General features: G+C 47.8%; 1 long non-coding RNA gene across 1 annotated transcript; it reads right to left on the bottom strand.

Annotated features, from left to right (window-relative positions):
- Window positions 1–21,234: 21,234 nt before the first annotated feature.
- LOC310695345 lies at window positions 21,235–22,037 on the bottom strand. Its single transcript, XR_014520022.1, has 2 exons — window positions 21,884–22,037; window positions 21,235–21,604 (listed from the first exon to the last, which is right to left on the bottom strand). It is a non-coding gene; the product is annotated as an uncharacterized lncRNA (long non-coding RNA).

Genomic DNA, 22,037 nt, shown 5'->3' with positions numbered 1-22,037 from the left:
GCTTTTGATGAAATTCTTTGCTTTCAATGCAGTGACAGATCTAGAGGCGGTCGTAGCTCAGTGGCAGAAGGTCTTCTTTGGAAGCAGAAGGTCTCAAGTCCAACTCCCAACATCTCCAGGTGAGGCTGGGAGAGCCCCTCACCTGGGCTTCACAGAATTGGAAGGGACCCCAAGGGTCATCCAGTCCAACCCCCTGCAATGCTCCAGACAGGGAATGTCTCCCGGATATACCATTGGGGCTTGAACCTGAGGCCTTCTGCCTGCAAGAAGCTCTACCACTGAGCTATGGCCCTTTCCCCCTTCACACTGCAGGGAAGACTGTGAGCCTACAGTCCACATGCTAAGCGTGGATGGACTTCAAGGTGTCTCTTGCTATCTCTTGATGGCTCTTTATCTTGAAACCTGACTTGGACTGGACAGCCCTTTGGATTAGGGTTGCCAGACCTCCAGGGCTGACCTGAAGGCTCTAGGATTGCCTGGCTCACCTCAGAATTTCCACCTTGACAAAACTGCCTTAAAAAATTAAGAAGGCTATGCCTGCAGCTTGCAGCCTTCAGCCCAGCAGGAGCCAGCTGTACATTATTGCATAGAACTGCTCTCTCCTCTCCTCTCCCAATTAACCTCCATCTCCTGGTCTTAGTGATGGGAGCACAGAAGAAGACTCTCCAGGGACCGCCCCTGGGTCTCAGGTTTGGGCCCTGAAATCTAAGAGGCTGGGATGCTCCTGACCTGGCAACCCAACTTCAGATAGAAGTTCTCCTTTGACACTTCAAATAAAGAGCTGCCCTCTGTAATGTGGGACACATGGCCAACATACTGGAATCTAGACTGTTTCACCAATTGCCAGGGCCCAGAATACTTCACTATGCAAACATCCCTTTCACAAATTATGACTTTTTGTGACTTTGAACTGGAAGCTGCTCTGGGATCCAAACTTGGCTGAAAAGCGAGTTATTAAGCATAGCAAATCAGCCAATAAATAAAATCCACCTTGAGCAATAAGCTGTTGTTCGGTGGCTGTGGAAGACCAACCAGTCCCAGGATGGTTGCAAAACCCTGCCAAGCTGTGATCATTTTTTCCATCGGGCAAATGCCAACGACGTCTCTGTAATTATGCACCAGCAATTAAGCGGAGGCTTACACAAAACACAAGGTGTGAATAGTGAAAGATGAGATCTCCCCCTCCAGTTAACTCTTCTCAGAAGCTATAACCAATTCTCTTTGCTTGCCTTTGATATTTAATTAAGATTGCCCGAGATGCAATCCTGATGCAGAGTCCCAGGCGGGGTGAAAGTGCTCTTTGTGTTGCTCTTCCATGGATGGGGTAACACCAAGCATAGCTCTCATGGTATGCACTGAGGGGAACGCCATTATCACCAAAGACAGCCACCAGCATCTTCAGGGCTGGAGTTGACGCAGGTCAGTGCGAAAGATGCAGGGCTCCGTTGACAGCGAAGTTAACTCTGTTCAAGGAAATGGAATACAACACAGCAACACTTCCCTTCAGGGCTTGCCCCTATGGGGCAGTTGCCAGGAAAGAAGGTCACTGCCGTCCACGCTTTCTAAGGCTCCTCCTCTTCCAGATGTTTCCCCAGCAGTCTCAAACTGCATCTGCACACCGCTGGTCTCTCCTCTGCCCTCCTCGTTATTCTCTGAGTTCTTGGGGACTGGGGGGAGAGGAGCTTGTCTCAGCAGGAAAGGGAGATTCCCTGGGTTCTTCAGCAGCCTTTGGACCCTCCCCTCTGCTTCAGCCTCGGAGTCTGTCCCCGCTCATCCTGCTCACTAAGCCCTGCTGCCCCTTCAGCATCCAGCCCCTCTTCCCAATCTTCTCCCTCTGATCTCTCCTCAGTGTCCCACCACCAATCCCCTGGCTCTGAGACTTCCCTCTCTGGGGGTTCCCCTGCCGGTGCCTCCCACCATTCCTCTTCGTCCAGCCAGTGCCTGAGAAGCATAGACGTGGTTTGGTCCCATGGATCTCTCAAGGGACCGTGGTAGTTAAGATGCAACCTCCACACTCTCCCACTTCACATGATAACTTTGAATATCAATAGTTGGAATATGGGTAGGACTTCCTGTCCTGCTCATGGGCTTCCTGAAAATATCAGGCTAGCCATTGAGAACAGGATGCTTGGCTGTCTAGACCCTTGGTCTGATCCTGCAGGATTCTCCTTAAGTTGGGAGCTGCCCATTAGATTTTGCAAGCACCAACACCTGAACTTTCAGATTCTGATTCAGGGAGGAGAGCAGTCTTTTGCTATCGAAAGCGGACTCTAAAAAAGAGGAGACAAACCCAACTTTTTTAAAATAAATAAATAAAAGTGTAACTTACAAACTACTTCTGGGGGAAAGCCACGAAATAAAACAAAACAAATGTGATGTCCTGTGATGAAAGAAGGTAACCAAACATTTCGAGTGAAGTCTTCACTCGGAGGGGAAGTCTCTGGGAACAAGAGACCACCTGTGGTTCTGAGGACTCCTGAGGCAGGAATAAGAACAGAAGAAGAGTTTGCTGGATCAGGCCAATGGCCCACCTAGTCCAGCATCCTCGTCTCACAGTGACCAGTCAGATGCCTTGGGAAACCTTGTAGCAGGACCCAAGTACAAGACCGTTCTCTCCTCCTTTGGTTTCCAAAAACTGGAATTCAGATGCACTGCTGCCTCCAGCTGTGGAGACAGAGCAAAGTCATCCATAGACCTGCATGCATGCATTCTTCATATATGTTTGTGTTTGAGTGTGAGAGTGTGATAATGAATTAACTCCGGATTAGTGCTTGGTAGCCTATTGAGAAACCACCCTAGACAAAATGTACCGTTCATATCCATCGTATCTCCAAGGCTGCAGAGTTATTGGCCCCCTGCCTTCCCCCACGCTCCCACTAACCCTGCAGACATAAATGCCACCTTATCTCATGGCATAGTCTGCAGTGACGCCAGAGAACCTGAAAAAACCTGTCTGGCTCCCGTCGGAGACAGAGAAGTTGGAGCTCATTTGGCCTTGAGTTACCTGCCTGCTAGCGAATGGGCGTTGAGGGAAGTGAGGCTTTAATCATTTTTAAGCACCAGGCAGATCAGCCAACTACCAAACCACAACTCTGGAAAACCTGTTTGCTTCTTGTCAAGTTCCACATCTCCACCCCCTCGCTGTATTCCCTTCCCGGCCCTCCTCCTTTTCGTACGGCCTTCCCCTCGCCCCCTCCCCTCGGCCCCCGGCCCAGCCTTCACATCCTATCGTTGCACCCTGCAAACTGGCACTAGGAAGAGGAGACGCTGCTTTATTCCAAATCAAAGCATCGATCTAGCTCAAGGTTGTCTATGCTGAATGCCAACAGAACTCCAGTCATCCGGGCAGGAGCCGCGACTGAGCTGCAGTTGCCAGAGTGGTTTAATAATCAATCCCTCTTCGCAAGGAACTCTGGGAATTGTAGCTCTCTGAGGGGAACAGGGGTCTCCTCACACAACTCTCAGGACCCATAGCAAACCACAGCTCCCAGAATTCTTTGCAGGAAGGCATGGCTGCTTAAAGTGGTATCACAGTGCTTTCAGTGTACGGTGTAAATGAGGCCCTAGTCCAGGGTTTCGCAAATAAATAAATGTTTATTGGGTTTCCCAAACTTTGGTCTCCAGCTGTTTTTGGACTACAACTACCATCATCCCTAGCAGGAGTGCCAACTTGGCCCCACAACTGTGGGTGCCCTGGCACCAAAATGTGTGAGTGCCTGGCCCCTTCATGGGGAATTTTGTGGGTACTCAGGAACCCAGGTCCCCAGGGAGTGGGCACCTATGACCCCTAGCTAGCAGGACCAGTGGTCAGGGATGATGGGAACTGAAATCCAAAAGCAGCTGGACTCCAGCTGTTTTTAGACTACAACTCCCATCATCCCTAGCTAGCAGGATCAATGGTCAGGGATGGTGGGAATTGCCGTCCCAAAACTGCTGCAGACCCAAGTTTGGGAAACCTTGCCTTGTGAGAAGCAGGATGTTGGAGTGGACGGGCCATTGGCTCGATCCGGCAGGGTTCATGACCCCCTTACGGATTGCATTCATTATCGATTTACGCACACTGTCTGCCAACATCTCCACCAACCCCCCTCTGAGCATTGGACCAAAACGTCGCTGAGAATGATTTGCGCTTATCCAAACATCCACTCATCAAAGGGTTTTACAAGGCTCTGCTTGGGCAGCTGCCCTGTTTTTCCATGCGGGTAACGCCTGGAAAAGACTCTGCAGGAACGGCACAATTCTTGAATAGCTCCCCTTGTTCTTCCCAAGCCTCCGGAGCGTCACGGCAAGTTGAAAGTGATGGCAGCATCATAAAATATGTACAGCAGCAACTGTAAAACCAACGATGGTGTAACCTTGTTGAGAGGGCCTGCCTTTTCCAGGTTCTTGTGTGCACATGTGCCGGAAAGGATTTTTGTGCCGTGCTCAGGAGAATAGTACATTTTCCTTTCTTTCTTTGTTTGTTTGTTTTAAAAAGTTGGAATCTAGTCTGGCTGCCTACTAAATGCAGAAATCCTGCACCTACAGCATCCTTGGCAAATGGCCACTCAAGACTCTTCCTCCAGCGAAAGCAGAGTCCAACACTACCTGAGGCAGCCTCTTCTGCTATCGCACATCTCTTCCCATTGTGAAGTTCCTCCTGAGGCTTCGCTGAAATCTTCTCCCATGCAAATTCCACCCACTGGCTCTAGTCTTGGAGCCTTCTGAAGCCATAGAGAGCAATTCTGCTCCATTGTCTGGGTGACATCCCTTCGGTTATTTCAAGGCCATTTTTGCACCTCGCCTTAATTTAAGCAAAACGGATGAATCCTCAGGGTTGCCAGGCCAGCAGCATCCCAGCTCCAGAGTCTTCAGGGCCCAAATTGAAGACATGGGGCGGCCCCTGGAGATTTCATGGAAGCAGGACCTGGAGACGGAGGTTAATTGGGAGAGGGGGTGAAGGAGGGCAGACTCCCACCCAGAGTTTCTCGGCTATAATTTGCAGCCAGCTCTTGGGAGGCTGAAGCTTGCAAGCTGCGTGCACAGTCTTCTTAATATTTTTATATTCTCATTATTGTTGTTGTTGTTACTTCAGGTCAGACTTGGAGGTCTGGCAACCCTACACTTCTGGCCTAGCTGCACTGTCATATCTACCAAGTGCCCCGGGGGAAAACAAGACATCGGGTGCGAGATTGCAGCAGCCATTTTCTGTGCCGCAATCTCAAACTGTGCTCTCAGCCTTGTGCAAAAACGTGTGTTTTGGGGGGCACAGCACAAGATCTTGCTCCAAAAAAATAGCTTTTTTTCAGGGCAAAGGCAAGATGTGGGTCTTGTGACTCGCCCGGGAGCAAATCCCAGAGAGAATTCGGGGGGGGGGGGGGCATGACTGTTTAAAGTAAGGTTGCCATATTTCAAAAAGTGACAATCAGGACACAAAGTTTTGCTTTTACCTGCAAAATCTCTCTCCCATTTTTTACTTATTTTTTTTAGGGAAATCACCTCAAAAACAAAACTTCCGATATGGGCTGCCATATGCCTGGGTTTTCCTGGGCATTCTGACCTCTTTCTGAAACTTTTGCCCGGATGTCATTTTCAATGGCCAAATCCTGGCACTGTCAGCAAAAATCCAGACACGTGGCAACCCTAGTTTAAAGTGGAACCATGGTGCTTTAAATATAGATCTTAAAACCCAAGCAGATTGGCAAGAGGGCGGAGGCATTGTTTTGGATGTTTGGGGCCTAGGTAGTTCAGGGCCCCCAAAAGTCAATATAAACACCTTCCATTGGGGCCAGAAGATAATTTATTATCCTAATGCCGGTTAGTAGATCAGCTGCCATATTCTGCATGAACGGCTGCTTCTGTAGGTGGTGCCATACAGAGCACATCGCAGCAGCCTAGTCTGGAGATTTACCATCGCATGAATTGACATTTTCCCACCCCCCAACTCAGAGCTAGGGTACCCAATAGATGTGCCATGTTTATTTAAAAGTGTCAGCCATCTTTGAAAGTGCCCATTGATCCAGTGTTTAGTTTCCGCATGCATAGCGCCCTAAGCTGGTGATCACGTAGCAGAACAGAAGTGCGGGGATGGCGAATTAGCACCATAGATCAAACACCATTGCCAGCCTATCAGGTGCAAGCAATTGAGCAACACCAGCTTGAAGAGTTCCCCTGCTCCGAAGAATGAACCGCTGCCTCCCCCTGGTGGTGGAAGACTGAATTGCACCAAGGGATCGAATGGCATCAGCTTTCGCCATGGAGTTAAATCTATCGAGAGTGGAAGTAGCGCCCGTCGGATAGAGGACTCCTACATGCATGCAGCTTGAGCGCAAAGACTTCAGGTGGACACTGGGTTTACCTGGCCAGCCTATGCACAGTCCTAAGGCAATCTCCCCTTCCCATTTGCCTTATCTTGTAATCTGCGGCAAGCTCTATAACCTGTATGATTTGGCATTGGTGGTACAATTCAAACAAATTAAAAGCACACAGGAGTGATGTGGGGGCTGATTAAAAGAGCATCCCACAATCAGGGTTTGACGCCTGCTGGCCAGTGGCCAAATTGGATTATTATTACTCCCCAGGAGCAAGGCTGAGAAGCAAGAACCTTGAGCTCTGAAGTCTGCTCAATGTTGTGCCTGTCAAATGACTCACACATTTATAGCCTCAGACCAGATAGATAACCATGTCCTTAAGGGCAGATTTCCACCTTCCACAAATGTGTCCGATCCCATTTTAAAGCTCTCAAATTTGGTTACCATCGCTGCTGCCTGTGGGAGCAAGTTCAACATTTCTCTGTCCACTTTACCCATGCCATATGTAGTTTTGTAAATTTCTATCCTCTCGTCTATCCTTACATGCCTTTTCTCTCTAAACTTAAAAAGTCCAGTCCCCCACACCCCCCGGACGGCAAGCTTCATTCGCAGGGGAGTCAAGACAATCCGTTGATCATCTTGGTAAGGTAAAGATAAAGGGACCCCTGACCATTAGGTCCAGTCGTGCCCAACTCTGGGGTTGCGGCGCTCATCTCGCTTCATTGGCCAAGGGAGCCAGCGTACAGCTTCCGGGTCATGTGGCCAGCATGACTAAGCCGCTTCTGGCGAACCAGAGCAGCACACGGAAACGCTGTTTACCTTCCCGCTGGAGTAGTACCTATTTATCTACTTGCACTTTGACATGCTTTCAAACTGCTAGGTGGGCAGGAGCAGGGGCTGAGCAACGGGATTCGAATTGCCGAACGGGGTTCGAATTGCCGACCTTCTGATCGGCAAGCCCTAGGCTCCGTGGTTTAACCCACAGTGCCACCCGCGTCCCTTTGATCGTCTTGGTAGCCTTAAATAAAATACCCAAGGCATATTCTCTCCCCCACCCCCACCCCCGGATGCAGGATGCTTTCAGCAGAGGAATTTGGTCTTGTCTTAAGTGACCCATAGGGGAAATTATTTGCTATAACCAAGAAGTAGCATTAAGCTTTAAGCTGAAGCTAAGAAAAACCTATGCCCTGTCTAATACAGTGGTGCCCCGCAAGACGAATGCCTCGCAAGACGGAAAACTCGCTAGACGAAAGAGTTTTCCGTTTTGGAGGTGCTTCGCAAAACGAATCTCCTATGGGCTTGCTTCGCAAGACGAAAATGTCTTGCGAGTTCCTGCGGTTTTTTTCCTCCCCCCCCCTTTTTCTAAGCCGCTAAGCCACTTATCAGCTGATCCGATCAGCAGATAAGCCGCTAAAAGCCGCTAATAGCGCTAATCCTCTAATCCGTCAATGGGCTTGCTTCGCAAGACGAAGAAACCGCTAGACGAAGAGAATCACAGAACGGATTCTTTTCGTCTTGTGAGGCACCACTGTAATAATAATAATAATAATAATAATAATAATAATAATAATAATAATTTTTTATTTATACTCTGCCCTCCCCAGCCAAGGCCGGGCTCAAGGCAGCTAACAAGCAATAATAAAAACAAGTTGAATGAATACAACTTTAAAACATCCTATTCTCAGCATCCTATTCTCACAGCACCCACAGGAAACTCTTGAGCAGGATCCACGCACAAGAGCATCTCTCCCCTCCTGTAGTTTCCAGCGACTGGTACTCAAAGTGTTGCCGCCTCCGACTGTGGAGGCAGCCATCATGGCTAGCAGCCATCAAAAGCCTTCTCCTCCTCCATGAATTTGTCTAATCCCCTTTTGAAGTCATCTAGGTTGGTGGCCTCCTGTGGGAGCAAGTTCCACGGTTTAGCTGTGTGCTACGGAGCAAATGAAATTAGGAGCAACAGCTCTTCCAGCTGGCTTCCATGCGAGATGTTTCCCTCTCCCTCCCGCCCTGCCGCCAGTGCCCCCACCGACCCACCCCCCAAAAAGTTCCTTGAAACCCAGGTCCTAGTCAAGGAAACAGGAGCCACGTCAAGTATTTTGGCACTCGCTGAGCAACACACCTATATTACCAGCTAATTATCTGATCAATCATTAGAGCTGTCAGATCTGTCTGAGATAAGAATGGCTGCCTGCCAAGGTACTGAATCCAGGACGACTGTTTGATGTTATCGTGCTACAATTAGGCTACAAGCACAGCTTCACGATGGAGGCCAAGAGAAAGACGTTTAACGAAAGGGGGGCGGCTTCCTGGGCCCAGAAGCAGCCAGGACTGGTCAGATCAGCAGGAATAAAACACTCCACCTCTTTACCAAGGACAGTTCCTATTGTTATACACCACCCCAGTCTCTTAGTGGGGAGAGACCTCAGGGGTTTCAAGCACTTAGCCAGGTTTCTTTTTGTTGGAATGATGATCAGCAGAGACTGTGGTGTCTTTAGTATGTATGGTTTCATACTGCAACTGCAACTACAGAAGGTGCACTGTAATTGGAGTGGGAAAAGGGGAGGGACATTGCCCAGAGCTTTGTCATTTACATTGGTACCTTCGTTCTCGAACGTAATTCATTCCAGAAGTCCATTCAACTTCTGAAATATGGAACCTGAGCATAAGATGAAGGGGCTCACAGCATCAGCACCCCAACAGATCTCGCTTCTCCATTAGTCACAGCTTTGGATCCAGCACAGAGCAAGCAGGCCTCTGTGTCTGCAGCTCCCAGCCTGTTTCTAGCTCACCTCTCACTCTCTAACAAACACACTATCGTAGGGTGCCAACTCCAAGGGCCCCCTGTCACTTCGGGGGCCCCAATTTTTTTTTGAGGGGGCTGGGCTCCCCCCCCCCCAATGGATGGGTGTTGCTGCCTTCCTTTCTTTTCCACATTTGGACTTCATTTCCAAGCAGGCCCTGTAAAGGAACTTGGGAAAGGGTTGCTGGGATTGGACCAAAACCATCATTTCTTACTGCCCTTGCAATTGGAACTATATAAATTGTATATAAATTCAATAAACAGTAGCAGCAGCAACAACAACAACATGTGTGCACAGGGATAGCAGCAAAGTGGGCAGAAGAAATCCCGGCACCTCAGTGTTCCAAACAAAAAGAGGAAACAGAGATTTGCATTCTCTGGCTACTTTTGCAATGTGTGTGTGTGTGTGTGTGTGTGTGTGTGTGTGTGTGTGTGTTGGTTGCAAAGTCCATTGGCCACACGTACTTCCAACAGCAAGAGAAGCTCCCACTGTCAGTCCCAGCTGCAGGAGCCTCTCAGCTAAGTCCCTCCCAGACTAGCAACTGCAACTACAGAAGGTGCACTGTAATTGGAGTGGGAAAAGGGGAGGGACATTGCCCAGAGCTTTGTCATTTACACTGGTACCTTCGTTCTCGAACGTAATCCATTCCAGAAGTCCATTCGACTTCTGAAACGTTCAGAAACCAAGGCGCGGCTTCCGATTGGCGCAAGTGCCTCGGAAACAATAGCCAACAGCCACATTAGACATTCGGCTTCTGAAAAACATTTGAAAACTGGAACACTTACAGTGGTACCTCAGGTTACATACGCTTCAGGTTACAGACTCCGCTAACCCAGAAATAGTACCTCAGGTTAAGAACTTTGCTTCAGGATGAGAACAGAAATCGTGCTCCGGCGGCATGGCGGCAGCAGGAGGCCCCATTAGCTGAAGTGGTGCTTCAGGTTAAGAACAGTTTCAGGTTAAGAACAGACTTCCAGAACGAATTAAGTACTTAACCCGAGGTACCACTATACTTCCGGGTTTTCGCCATTTGGGAGCCAATTTGTTCATCAACTAAGCTGTTTGAGAACCAAGGTTCCACTATACTTTCAAGTTTCTTTTCTGCCATCCCTTCTCCCTCCCTGTCATATCACTATCCTTGTTTGCCCCCACCCCCAATATTTTCTTCAGGTTGGTGCCTCTGCTCAGTATTGTTTTTGCACCTAATAGCTACAGGTGAGAGGGATGGAGGAAAGACCCAACCATTAGTGTCTCCAGTTTCCAGCCTCCAGTGAAGGAGAGCCCACCACTTTCTGTGAGAGTCCCTTCCACTGTCAAACAGCTGTTGCAGCCATATAGTTCTTCCCAAAGTTTAGTCAGAATCTCATCTCTTGCCATTTGGGCCCAACACTCTGGAGCAATAGAAAACAAACTTGCTCCGTCTTCCACATGACAACGCTTTAAGACAATTGAAGGTAGCTATTTGCACCACTTCTCTGTTCAGAGCGGAGGGGAGGGAATTGGACAAATTCATGAAGGGCATCACCAGCTACTAGTCACAATGGCTTTCTTCTGCCTCCAGTTTCAGAGAACTTTAAACAGCAGTTGCAGAGAATCACAAGTCGGAAGAGTTGCACTCAGATCCTCTGGAGGGCTGTTTTTAACGATGAATACAAACTACATACCCCACAAGTGTCCCAGAAAAAATGGGACATCCTGTTTTTTCTCATGAGAGAATGGCGGCCATTTTGGACACCATGATCTCACTTATTTTGGGGCCTCAATCTTGTGCGGGGCACCAAAATAGATGTTTTGAGGTGCCATCCTTGAAAAAATGCTTTTTTGAGGGAGAATTGCACGAGATCATAGAGTCCAGAATGGCTGTCATGATTTTGCTCAAGAAACATGGGGCAATGGCGTCTCAGATTATGTCCCGGATTTTGCCGTTGATGTCTTGGAGGGTCTGAAACTGCAAATCTTGATAGGCCTATATTCTTCTATCCAAACTTTTTCTGTAACTGCTATACTATATAATATTTTTTTAAAGTGTCTTTATTTCCATCAGTTAAATGATGGAGCATGCAGAGACCAAGGGTGGGTGGGTGTGCATTGGGATAGATTTAAACCTGTGCATTATATTTATTTATTGTTCCTCACAGACACACCCCATTAGAAGTTAGATAAGAGAGAAAAAGAGAAGATTATCTGAGCCCTTGAGGGCTTATATTGGGGTGTATGAAAAAGAAGAAAGCTAAAGAAACTGTTATTTTCCCGCTGAATAAAAATGCCAGGTGTAACATTTCACTAATTACGGCACTGGGTTTTTACAGCAGGGATCTTAAAAGCTTTTTTTTTATTTTTCCAGAAAGAGAAGAGGGGGGAAATCAAAGGGGAAAGATTGACAAAAACACAGAGGAGAAGGTATAAAACAAGATTTATATCTACATAATTTCCTGTAATTGCTGATAGAAGATGTTAATATTCCTTTTGATGCTCTGTACTTAACGCCTGGGGTCTCTGGCGTAACTGCCAGGAATGGCAAGGAGTCAATGGGGATTAAATCAGAGGTTCCTTGGCACAGTAGCCAAAAAAACACACCAAAAAAACTTTAGGAATTGGTTGGGGGAGGAGTAAGAGGTGTTTAACTCCAAGTCAGATTATGTCGTCATGCCCTACTTCCTCCCATCACCAGAAAAACTACAGAAGCATATTGAGTAGGACAAGAATCACATTCTGAATAAGAATGTAAGAACTGCTGGATCAGGCCTGCATCCTGTTCTTACAGTGACCAGTCTGGTGCCTCTAGGAAACCTGAGCTTTCCCCCAAAGTTTCCACATTGCATCCCCACTTCTGTCTTGGAGCGCTACCTTCACATATCCAACACTCTGCAACCTGGCCTGATCCAACAAGCCGCTATGGGTTGCGCTCTTTTCATGTTGTGAATGGGCCTCCGGAACAGATCCCGTTCACAACCAGAGGTACCACTGTACTGTTACACACTGCCCCAGTCTCCAAGGGAAGACCCCAGGGGTTCCAGGCACTTACCCAGGGTTTAGTTTCCTTGGGATGAAGGTCAGTGGAGACTGTGGTATATGAAGGATATATGGCTTCATTTACACAAATCTACAACCTGAGCATAGGATGGAGGGGCTCACAGCATCAACACCCCAACAGATCTTGCTTCTCCATTAGTCACAGTTTTGGATCCAGCACAGAGCAAGCAGGTCTCTGTGTCTCCAGCTCCCAGGCTGCTTCCAGCTCAGCTTGCTAGCACACCACAGGCTATTGCTCTCCTTTCTAGCAGCTAGGTGTGAGGGTGGAGGAGAGGCCCGCCCATGAGCACAGAGGGCACCCTCACTTTGTTGCAACCTGGCTCGTTATTTCGGGGTGCTGATGAGGACTCTTAAGTGGCCAGCTCAGGTCGTTGCTGTGCAAAGAAAGTCCTCTGACCTGTTCAGCAACCGCCTCCTTTCTTAGATTCTAGCCCTCACTGGGTACCAGACCCTAAGAGTTAGAAGCAACTCAGGGCAGCATCCAGACTGACCCACAACGATATTATAGCAGCATGAAATCACAGCACGAAGCAAACAAGCCCTCCGGGGAGCAGGGCTGTGCTGATGACTAAGCAGCGAACGCCTTCCACACAAATTGACAGCCATACAATAAAACCCAACCACAATGAACACGCTATATGCTTAGAATGATTAAGTATAAATTACGCACCGAAGCTTCCAAAATGAATCAGTGGAGAGAGAGAGATGGAGACCTGCATGTGGTTAGAGATGGGGAAGAAATTCAGCTCACTTTGCTTTCAATGGTGAACTCCTGCACTTTCAACAACAACAACAACAATTTATTATTTATACCCCGCCCATATGGCTGGGTTTCCCCAGCCACTCTGGGCGGCTCCCAATCGAATATTAAAAACACAATGCAGCATTAAACAATAGAATCGAAACAGAGCCCACCTTTGAAAGCCAGACTTTCCTGAATTTTGCAATGCAGTTCTACAGCTGAGTAATGTGCACACTAATGATGTGAGGTGAGCACAGCGATATTGGTGAAAACAACATGCTAAATGCCATTATATCAAGGGAAACTGCCTTGCAAAAATTGCTTTGCATCTGGCAAAATTGCATCTAAACGTATGTATTCACACCAAAATGATGAAGGAAGACTTTAAGAAAATAATAATACAACTGCATCTTATGCGGTGGTTCGGTTCCAAGCAGTGGCGTAGCGTGGGGGGTGCAAGGGGGGCAGGCCGCACCGGGCGCAACATCTGGGGGGGGCGCTCGCTGCCTCCGGAGTCACCGAAGAGCCTCGGGCGCAGGCTGTAGCAGAGCCGCATGTCTCGCGGAACCGACGAGCTGTGCGCGCGCCCAGGCTGAAGGCGCCCGGCAGGCAGCGGCTCTCAGCCCTCGCCGCGGAGGACGCGCCAGGCAGCCCCTCCTCACAGCCCCGCCTCCGCTGCTGCTGCTGCAGCTGCTGGGCCATGTTGCATTTTCCTCCCCTCTCTGCCCCCCTCCTCCTCCGGGCAAGCAGCGTCGTTTGGGCGGCAGCGCCAGCGGCAACTTGCAGGTTAGGGGTTAGGGGGGTGCAAATTACTTGCCTTGCCCGGGTTAGGGGGCGCAAATTACTTGCGTTGCCCCGGGTGCTGACAACTCACGCTACGCCGCTGGTTCCAAGGGATCCACATATACTCAAAAATGTGTATACTCAAACCCTTGGAACTGCCCACCCCCCAACAAGCAACCTGGGACTTCTGGAGCATGGAGAGAGCTTTGCTTCCCAAGTATGGCAGGGAGCTTAAAAGCTCTTTTTTGGAAGGTTTATCCATTCCCCTCACAGAGCTACAATTCCAGAGAGGTTCAACAAACAATCCCTCTTTCCCATCGAACTCTGGCAATTGTAGCTCTGCTTGGGAGATATAGGGGTATCTTAAGAATTCTCAGCACCCTTAAGAAATGTATTCCTGTTGCGTTTTATGATTTTCCTGATACTGTAAGTGAGCCGGAACTGGTCTGTGACCATAATAAAAAAATTCAATTCAATTCAAACACCCCAGGATTCTTTGGGGGAAGCAGTTAAAAATGTTTAAAGTGGCACAGCGCTGCTTAAAATGTATGGTTCAGATGTGGTCCAGATCTTTCCAGGCATTTTTCGGTGACATGGTGTTTCTATAGTGATACTTTCACCGACTTTCAGTGACACACAAATATTTAAAGTGTGCCATTATATGAAAGACCTTTCCATTCTTTCTATTCCCGAGTCAAATATTCCACGCTAAAACTATTCCACGCACCCACAACACGAGGAGGGTGGCAAGGCAAAATGTTCAGGCTTTTAACTCCTTTCATAATTAAGGGCCATTTTAAATCCCCGGTGTTTTTAGTAATGGCTTATTTTAGGCGTGTTGTGCCAATGAATGGTTGTGGGGGATGTATTATTCACCGAGCCCATGTCTTGTGAGAAATATTTTGACGGGTTAATGACTTTTGTTGGGGAGACATTTGCGCTTTTATTAACTTTGGATACGATACCCCAAGGATACAAAGCGGCCAATTTTGTAGTTAAAAGTGTTTGGGTTTCTTTTCTTAATGGCAATTTAATTGAAGTCACAATGCATTAAATACAATTGTGTTCATCCAGGTGCAGAAAGGATGCAGGGGGATCTAGTTAGATGAACAGATACGTGCAACCAGAGCCAGTGGCAGATTTGTGGCCTGTGGTCTACAGAGTCATAGATATCTCCAAATATATGGTAGAACTAAATGTATAAGAATGTGTCACTGATTAACATGGGCTATAAGTTGTTGTTGTCGTTAGGTTTACTTCTGTATCAACATATTCCTTCTCTCCATGGCCTTGGTGCTAGCAGTTGTGGACCCTGACTTCATTGTACTAAGCCAGGCATAGGCAAACTCGGCCCTCCAGATGTTTTGGGACTACAGCTCCCATCATCCCTGACCACTGGTCCTGTTAGCTAGGGATGATGGGAGATGTAGTCCCAAAACATCTGGAGGGCCTAGTTTGCCTATGCCTGTACTAAGCATTGGTCGGGGCATATTCCTGCCCCCTTGTGACTCAACACTAGTCTCCTACTCCTGTGAAATCTGGTGGATAAGTTTGAATCCTTTTTAGTGAATACTTACCTGGGACCCTTTCCTATGTCTTCTAGTTGGGCAGAAGAGAAGTGCAAAAAAACCCCCAACTTCTCATACCAAGTGGTCCGCAATAGTACTTTTTTCAGATTTCTTTTTCTTTTAAGATTTGAAGTTACATTTTAACACTCAACAGTTATCATCCTTACTCTACAATACTGACAACTTCCTGCTCACCCATCCTCAATGTTTTTATGATCACGATTACATACAATTGCATCTTCAAAGCCCATCATACCCAATTTCATCCTCATTAACGGGTTTCTTGAGATGTGCTGCTATTTTTTCTTGAACTTCAAACCCCGCTGTGGACTTCACTTATAGGAAATTATTTCTTAAATAGATTTGAAAAAGTTTCCAGTCCTCCTTGAAAGTTTCTAAATTTGTGTCTCTTATCAGCGCCATCAGTTTTGCCATCTCTGCATATTCAGTTATCTTCACCACCCCATTCTTGCTTTGAGGATATTCTTTCCTCCTTCCGCTTCTGTGCATAACTATTCCTTGCCATTGTAGTTCCACACATAAATACAGTTAAAGCTTTCTTTGGAATTTTACTGTCCAGTAAGACTTATGGCTTCTTGGGGAGAAAGGTATGCAAGAGTACTTTGACACGGAACCTGAGGGCCAAAATTTGCTGCCCCCCAGTCCCCAGCTCTCATGCTGCCTCCCAAAGTGGGCACTGGAAGGAGCCACGAGTCTCTGGCAGGGTCCTGGAGCCCTCCCATCTCCTTCCCAAAGCTGGGAAAGAGAAAACTAGGCTTTGGGGTGGAGGATGTAGGACTCTCAGACCCTGTCAGAGCCCTCATGCCTCCTTCCCAAAGCCCAGCACCTCTCCTAACTGGCTTTGGGAAAACAGCAGGGGGCAGGGCATCAAATGTTGCCAAGGGCTGCCAAAATGGCCTTGAGGGCCATGTGTTGGACTACGCTGCCCCAGATCCCCAGAAACCTGTTGCTAAGACACCTCTTATACTGAATAACCCATAGTCAAGATGATTTGGAAGGTGTCTATCAGGGCTGGGTGATATCTGGTTTTCAACTTTGTGATACATCATCAGCTAAACATCGCAATATACTGATATATCACAGTGTCTGAATTAAGGATGGAGCTATGTAGAGGCATTGGCTGGCTTCACGGTTTTCCCCGCATTATGATTTTTGCATAGCACACACACACATTGTGTTGTTTAGTTGTTTAGTCGTGTCCAACTCTTTGTGACCCCGTGGACCAGAGCATGCCAGGCACTCCTGTCTTCCACTGCCTCCCGCAGTTTGGTCAAAACACACACATTATGATTTGCAATATATTGCCATGTCAAAAATTATGAAACCATTATCATGATATGGACTTGAAACTGGCTTTGGATGATATATCGCTCAGCCCCAACACAAACCATGATTCGTGATATACTGCCAAATCAAAAACTACTACACTGATATCATGAAATGGACTTCAAACCGGTTTTGGTTGTTATATTGATATATCAACCAGCCCTAGTGTCTATATGAACACGCGTCCCTGAATCGCTGCCTCTTCAAATTACTAACAGTGTTATATATAGGTTTGTGTTTCATGCTATTGCTTGAGTGATAATAATTGCTTAATATGTGAAAAACTTGAGAAAACATTTCCTTTCCTTTTACAGTCGTTTTTAATTGTCATTTTCAAGAACCACCATGAAAAACGTATGAGAAGAGTGTCACTTTGCAGAAGATTAACTACAGAAACACCAGAAGCCACTCCTGATTTAGGTTCCCTGCTTAATACCAGAGTGTGAAATAATTGTTTCTTTCCTCTGTCCTTTAGGCAGTAGCTGCAGTTAAAGGAGCAAAGTCAATATAATTAGAAGGCGTTGCCGTTTGGATTGAGTTGGAGCCTGCCTGGGTGGGGAGAAAGCAGCCCTGTTAAATCCAGGCACATCCATTGTTCCTGGAGATTACATCTAATGCTTCCTGTTACCACCCATCTTGAAGAAATTAGCAGGTGGGCAAGTTCGGTATTGTAGCTTGAGCGGCTGCGGTGCACTTTGCCTGCTTCTCCAAGTGTGCGACACATGCCGAAAAATGGTTGCTTGCAGGAATGTGTTGTAAAGGAAGACATACCTATTGTTTCAGCAACCGGTACAAATTTGGACAAAAAATATTGTATCACACCAAAGGCAATTTGTGGGTTTCTGCTTGAGGGCAAGAAGGTGGATTTTGATAAGACTGTCACAATTTCTCCCAGGAGAGGGCAGTTCTCAAGCCAGGACCTTGTAGGCAAGTGGTCTGCAAGTATGTGAATTGCCTGTTCTGAACAGGGTTGCATTCAATCTGAAGGAATTAAGTAACCTGGAGGGGTTCCTGGGACTATCTTTGTCATATGAGGCCCAAGTGACCCCCTCTGTGGCTCAGAGTGCCCAGTACCAACTTTGGTTGGTACAACAATTACACCCTTTCCTGGATAGGATTAGCTTAGCTAGTGTGCTTTTTTTCTTCAGTTATTTTTATACCTTTCATAAAGCTGACACTGCATGGAAATCCCAATGGAAAACTGTAGAGAATCTCTCTCCAGAGAGGTGGGCAGCTGGAATCTGAGAACTTGCTTTAGCTAAAAATGATAATAACGCAGCAGAGTAATCCAAGGGGTATTAAAAAGAGATAACTTCAATTTTGTGTGGTTCCCTTTGCTCTTTTAAAGGTAAAGGGACCCCTGACTCTGGGGTTGTGGTGCTCATCTCACTTTATTGGCCGAGGGAGCCAGCATACAGCTTCCGGGTCATGTGGCCAGCATGACTAAGCCGCTTCTGGCGAACCAGAGCAGCGTATGGAAACGCTGTTTACCTATTTATCTACTTGCACTTTGGCACGCTTTTGAACTGCTAGGTTGGCAGGAGCTGGGACAGAGCAATGGGAGCTCACCCCGTCGCGGGGATTCGAACCGCCGACCTTCAGATCGGCAAGTCCTAGGCTCTGTGGTTTAACCCACAGCACCACCTGCATCCATTTTTGCTCTCTTATAACAATGCTATCATCCCTCCCACCCCCAGTCACTCAACCCCTTACAGAGAGGTTCTGTAAGAAGGCCAGTCTGGTGCAATGGTTAGGGTGTCAGGCTAGGACCTGAGAGACAAGGGTTCAAATCCCCACTTGGCCATAAAGCTCACTGGGAACAACTGTCATGGACTGGCTGGATGCAGAGGAGAGGTGGGAGGCGCCAGCTGGGGAACCCCAAAGGGAACCCCAGGGGAAGAAAGCTCAGAGCCAGGGGTATTGGATGATGATGAGCAGTCAGAAGGAGAAGATGGAGAAGACTGGGAGGAGGAGGTGTCTGAAGCTGAAGAGGCAACAGGGTTTAGTGAGCAGGAAGAGTCTGTGGCAGAGAGCAGTCCAGACTCAGAGGCAGGAGTAGAGAGGGGCCAAGAGGCAGATTAGAGGCAGGCTGCTGAGGAAGCCAGTTCCCCTCCCCTCTGGTCCCCCAGAACATGCAGAGAAGTGAAAAGAGCAGAGGAGAGATTGGTTGCAGGCAGATGGCAGCCTCTGCTTGCTTGGGGGGAAACCCTGAAGAGAACTTAGGCATATCTGGGAAGGCAGGAACTTTCAGTCCCCACAACTGCCTCATTAGAGCAAGACCTACTGAGAAGAATTGCTGTGATCACTGGGCCTGTGCTGTTTTGGTTTCTTTGAATAAGGAGTTAACTTCAACAAACACTGTTTGTTTATTACTGATCTACACCTGACTGACTCCTGACAGCGACCTTGGGCCACTCACTGTTTCTCAGCCTAACCTACCCCCCACCAGGTTGTTGTGCAGATTAAATGAGGAGGGGGGAGAGCAGCATACATCATCTTGAGCTTTTTGGGGAAGAAAGGTGGGGTAGAAATGCAAGGCAATAAAATAAATAAGACAACTAGACGTTGTGAACTAAATGTCTTTCAAATATTTACTCTCCGCAATTCCAGAATACAAATGTTGTAATGTATTTGCACACTTTGCTTTGAGTAATTAACAACCGTTGTACTCCGGTTCTGTATTTGTTTTTCTCATACTTACCTAAAACAAAAAAATACATTTGCAAAAAGAGAAGCAAGCAGAAGGTACCAGCAGTGCATAACAGAGAAAGCTGTGGTTCCTGGTGCAAGAATTGCAACCGAACACCAAACACAACCCATTTGGGTTTATGAAAAGCTGAGGGGCTGTGGAGTCTGCTGTAGTTCAAGTGGGCTTGTTAGTGCCATCTAGTGTTTCCCGGTTTTTGGTTTCTGACAGCACAAAGCTGAAAATTCCCAAAGTTCAGGGAGCTTCAACGGTATCTGCCGGTGTCAGAGCTGCTTGAAGATCCTAGCTCACAGAGGATCACGCTAGCCAGCGATCATTAAGTAAAAGTCTTTATTGAATTACAGTTTCCATTCTCACGCTGCTGCGCGCAACTCTACGTCTAGTAGCTAGATCGGCGAAGCTCCGTCTGAGTCTCCGCCCCGTGTGCACCAACTTAATATCCTAGCCTTGCTCCACCTTTTCCGCCTGACTGTCCTCCTCTGGGTCCCTCTACCCCCCGGGGCTTCTTCCTTCCGGGATTCTTCTGACGCTGACCCGGACCCTCCTGCCTCCTTGCGCCGGGCTTTAGGACCTGGTTCCCTTTCGGGGCTGCTTACTGCGCCGCCTTCCTCTGCATTTGAACTTGGCGCGCGCGCCCAACCTTCCACTTTCCTCTTAACCGTTTCTTCGCTCCCCGATGGAGGTGTGGCCACTCCTGACTCATGCCCTCCCTCCTGTGGTGAGCTGCCAGCGCTTCCCCCCTGGCTCCTTTCCTCTTCCCTGCTTCCTGGCGGTGACGCTGGTCCCGATTTCCAGCTGCTCCCCTCTGAGTCCCCTCTGGCTCTATCTTCCTGGGGTGCCCCCCTAGACTCCCCCCTTGCCCTGGCCACTGGTGCTCCTTTCTGTGAATCCTCTGATTCACTGGAAAGACTAGGAGATCTCGGGTCGTCGTCATCACTCATCTTTTCTTCTGCCTCCTCCCCTTCGCTCTCTGTTTCCTCCCTTGCCCGTGCCTCTGCTCCTAAACCCCTGACAGCCGGGGTCTGTGTTTTTCTTTCCTTGGAAAAATGTCCATTGGCATGAGAGCCAGGCATTCTAGACCAGCGGTCAGCAACCTTTTTCAGCTGTGGGCTAGTCCACTGTCCCTCAGACTATGTGGGGGGGCCGCACTATATTTTGCAAAAAATAAATGAATGAATTCCTATGCCCCACAAATAACCCAGAGATGCATTTTAAATAAAAGCACACATTCTGCTCATGTAAAAACACCAAACAAATGAAATACCATGAAAATCCCTGAAACGAGAAGTAAGCGACTAGAAATATTATCTTATAAAATTAAACTAAATAACAAAAATCAAAAAGTTTAAGGGAAAAAAAATGAGAAAAACTTAGAACTGAACAAAGCCTTAAAGGGATGCCGGCTACAAACCTTGTTTCACTGAACTATTCAGTTTCCTCAGCAGGAAATAGAGAAATCATAAACCTTAAATGACCATTCTACTCATGTATAAACACGCTGATTCACAGACCATCCGCAGGCCAGATTGAGAAGGCGATTGGGCCGCATCCGCCCCCCAGGCCTTAGTTTGCCTACTCCTGTTCTAGACTCCCAGGTGGAAAGAGACAGAAGAAGAAGAGTTTGGATTTGATATCCCGCCTTTCACTCCCTTTAAGGAGTCTCAAAGCAGCTAACATTCTCCTTTCCCTTCCTCCCCCACAACAAACACTCTGTGAGGTGAGTGGGGCTGAGAGACTTCAGAGAAGTGTGACTGGCCCAAGGTCACCCAGCAGCTGCATGTGGAGGAGCGGAGATGCGAACCCGGTTCCCCAGATTACGAGACTACCGCTCTCAACCACTACACCACACTGGCTATTTTGGTGATCATTGCTATCTTGATGATCAGAGCAGTGAGGAGCATAAAAGGGCAGTTTGGGCCAACTCACACACACCCTTGCAAAAAAGTGAACTACACCATTAGAGTCAGAGCATCTCAAACCTCTTAACAGCAACGCTGGATGTGGCCATGACTCTGCTGGAGAAGGAACGGCATTAAGAACCTCCCTGCTTTTCCTCCAAGCTTCTGGGATCACAACCAGTTCTCCACAAGCCCTGCGAAGCTTGCGGCTGCCATGTTGTGCTTTGCTTTTCAAAACAATTACAGGCCGAGGAAAGCAAATGAGATCAGAGCGGTGTTGTCAGAAGGCATCGAGGCAGAGGACATCTCCAAGGGGACTGAGCTTGACAGTGACTTTTTCTTCCCTCCCTTATCATCGGCTGCTGAGACATTAGCGCTCTCCCTGTTCCCATTGCCCTGGCTGAGGATGAATCAAGTGTTGTCAGTGTCAGACCTCTTTGTTGAAAAAGGGAATTAAAAGGGAGGGAAGAGGGCAAGATTGGAGGGGTTGCCGGAGAATGGGGGAACACTGGTTTGGAAAACCATTTTTGGCTCCAAGATCTGCCAGGCTAAGTTCTCCTCATTCGTGGAAATATCTTCTTCCCATCTACTGAATGTCACAAGTGTCAACCATGTCTTTTTTTCTTTCTTTTTTGGCAATGTTCTCCCCTATCCCTTGATAGGTCCTGTAATACCCCCAGATAGACCAGATTCAACATGGAACATGTGGGGAACTCTACCTGGGAAGTGGGGTTAATCTCATACAATGGGTCCATTGCCAACTATACTGATGTCCAATTCAGTCAACTCAGGTTTTCATGGCACTCACTAGATTGGGGGGACGGGACCTCCCGACTGCAGGCCCATCTTGTCCCCCAAGTTTGGCCCA

The sequence above is a fragment of the Podarcis liolepis genome (assembly GCF_965112155.1).
Source record: "Podarcis liolepis genome assembly, chromosome: 16".
Taxonomy (NCBI): Eukaryota; Metazoa; Chordata; class Lepidosauria; order Squamata; family Lacertidae; genus Podarcis; species Podarcis liolepis.
This window is presented reverse-complemented; position numbering and strand designations above follow the sequence as displayed.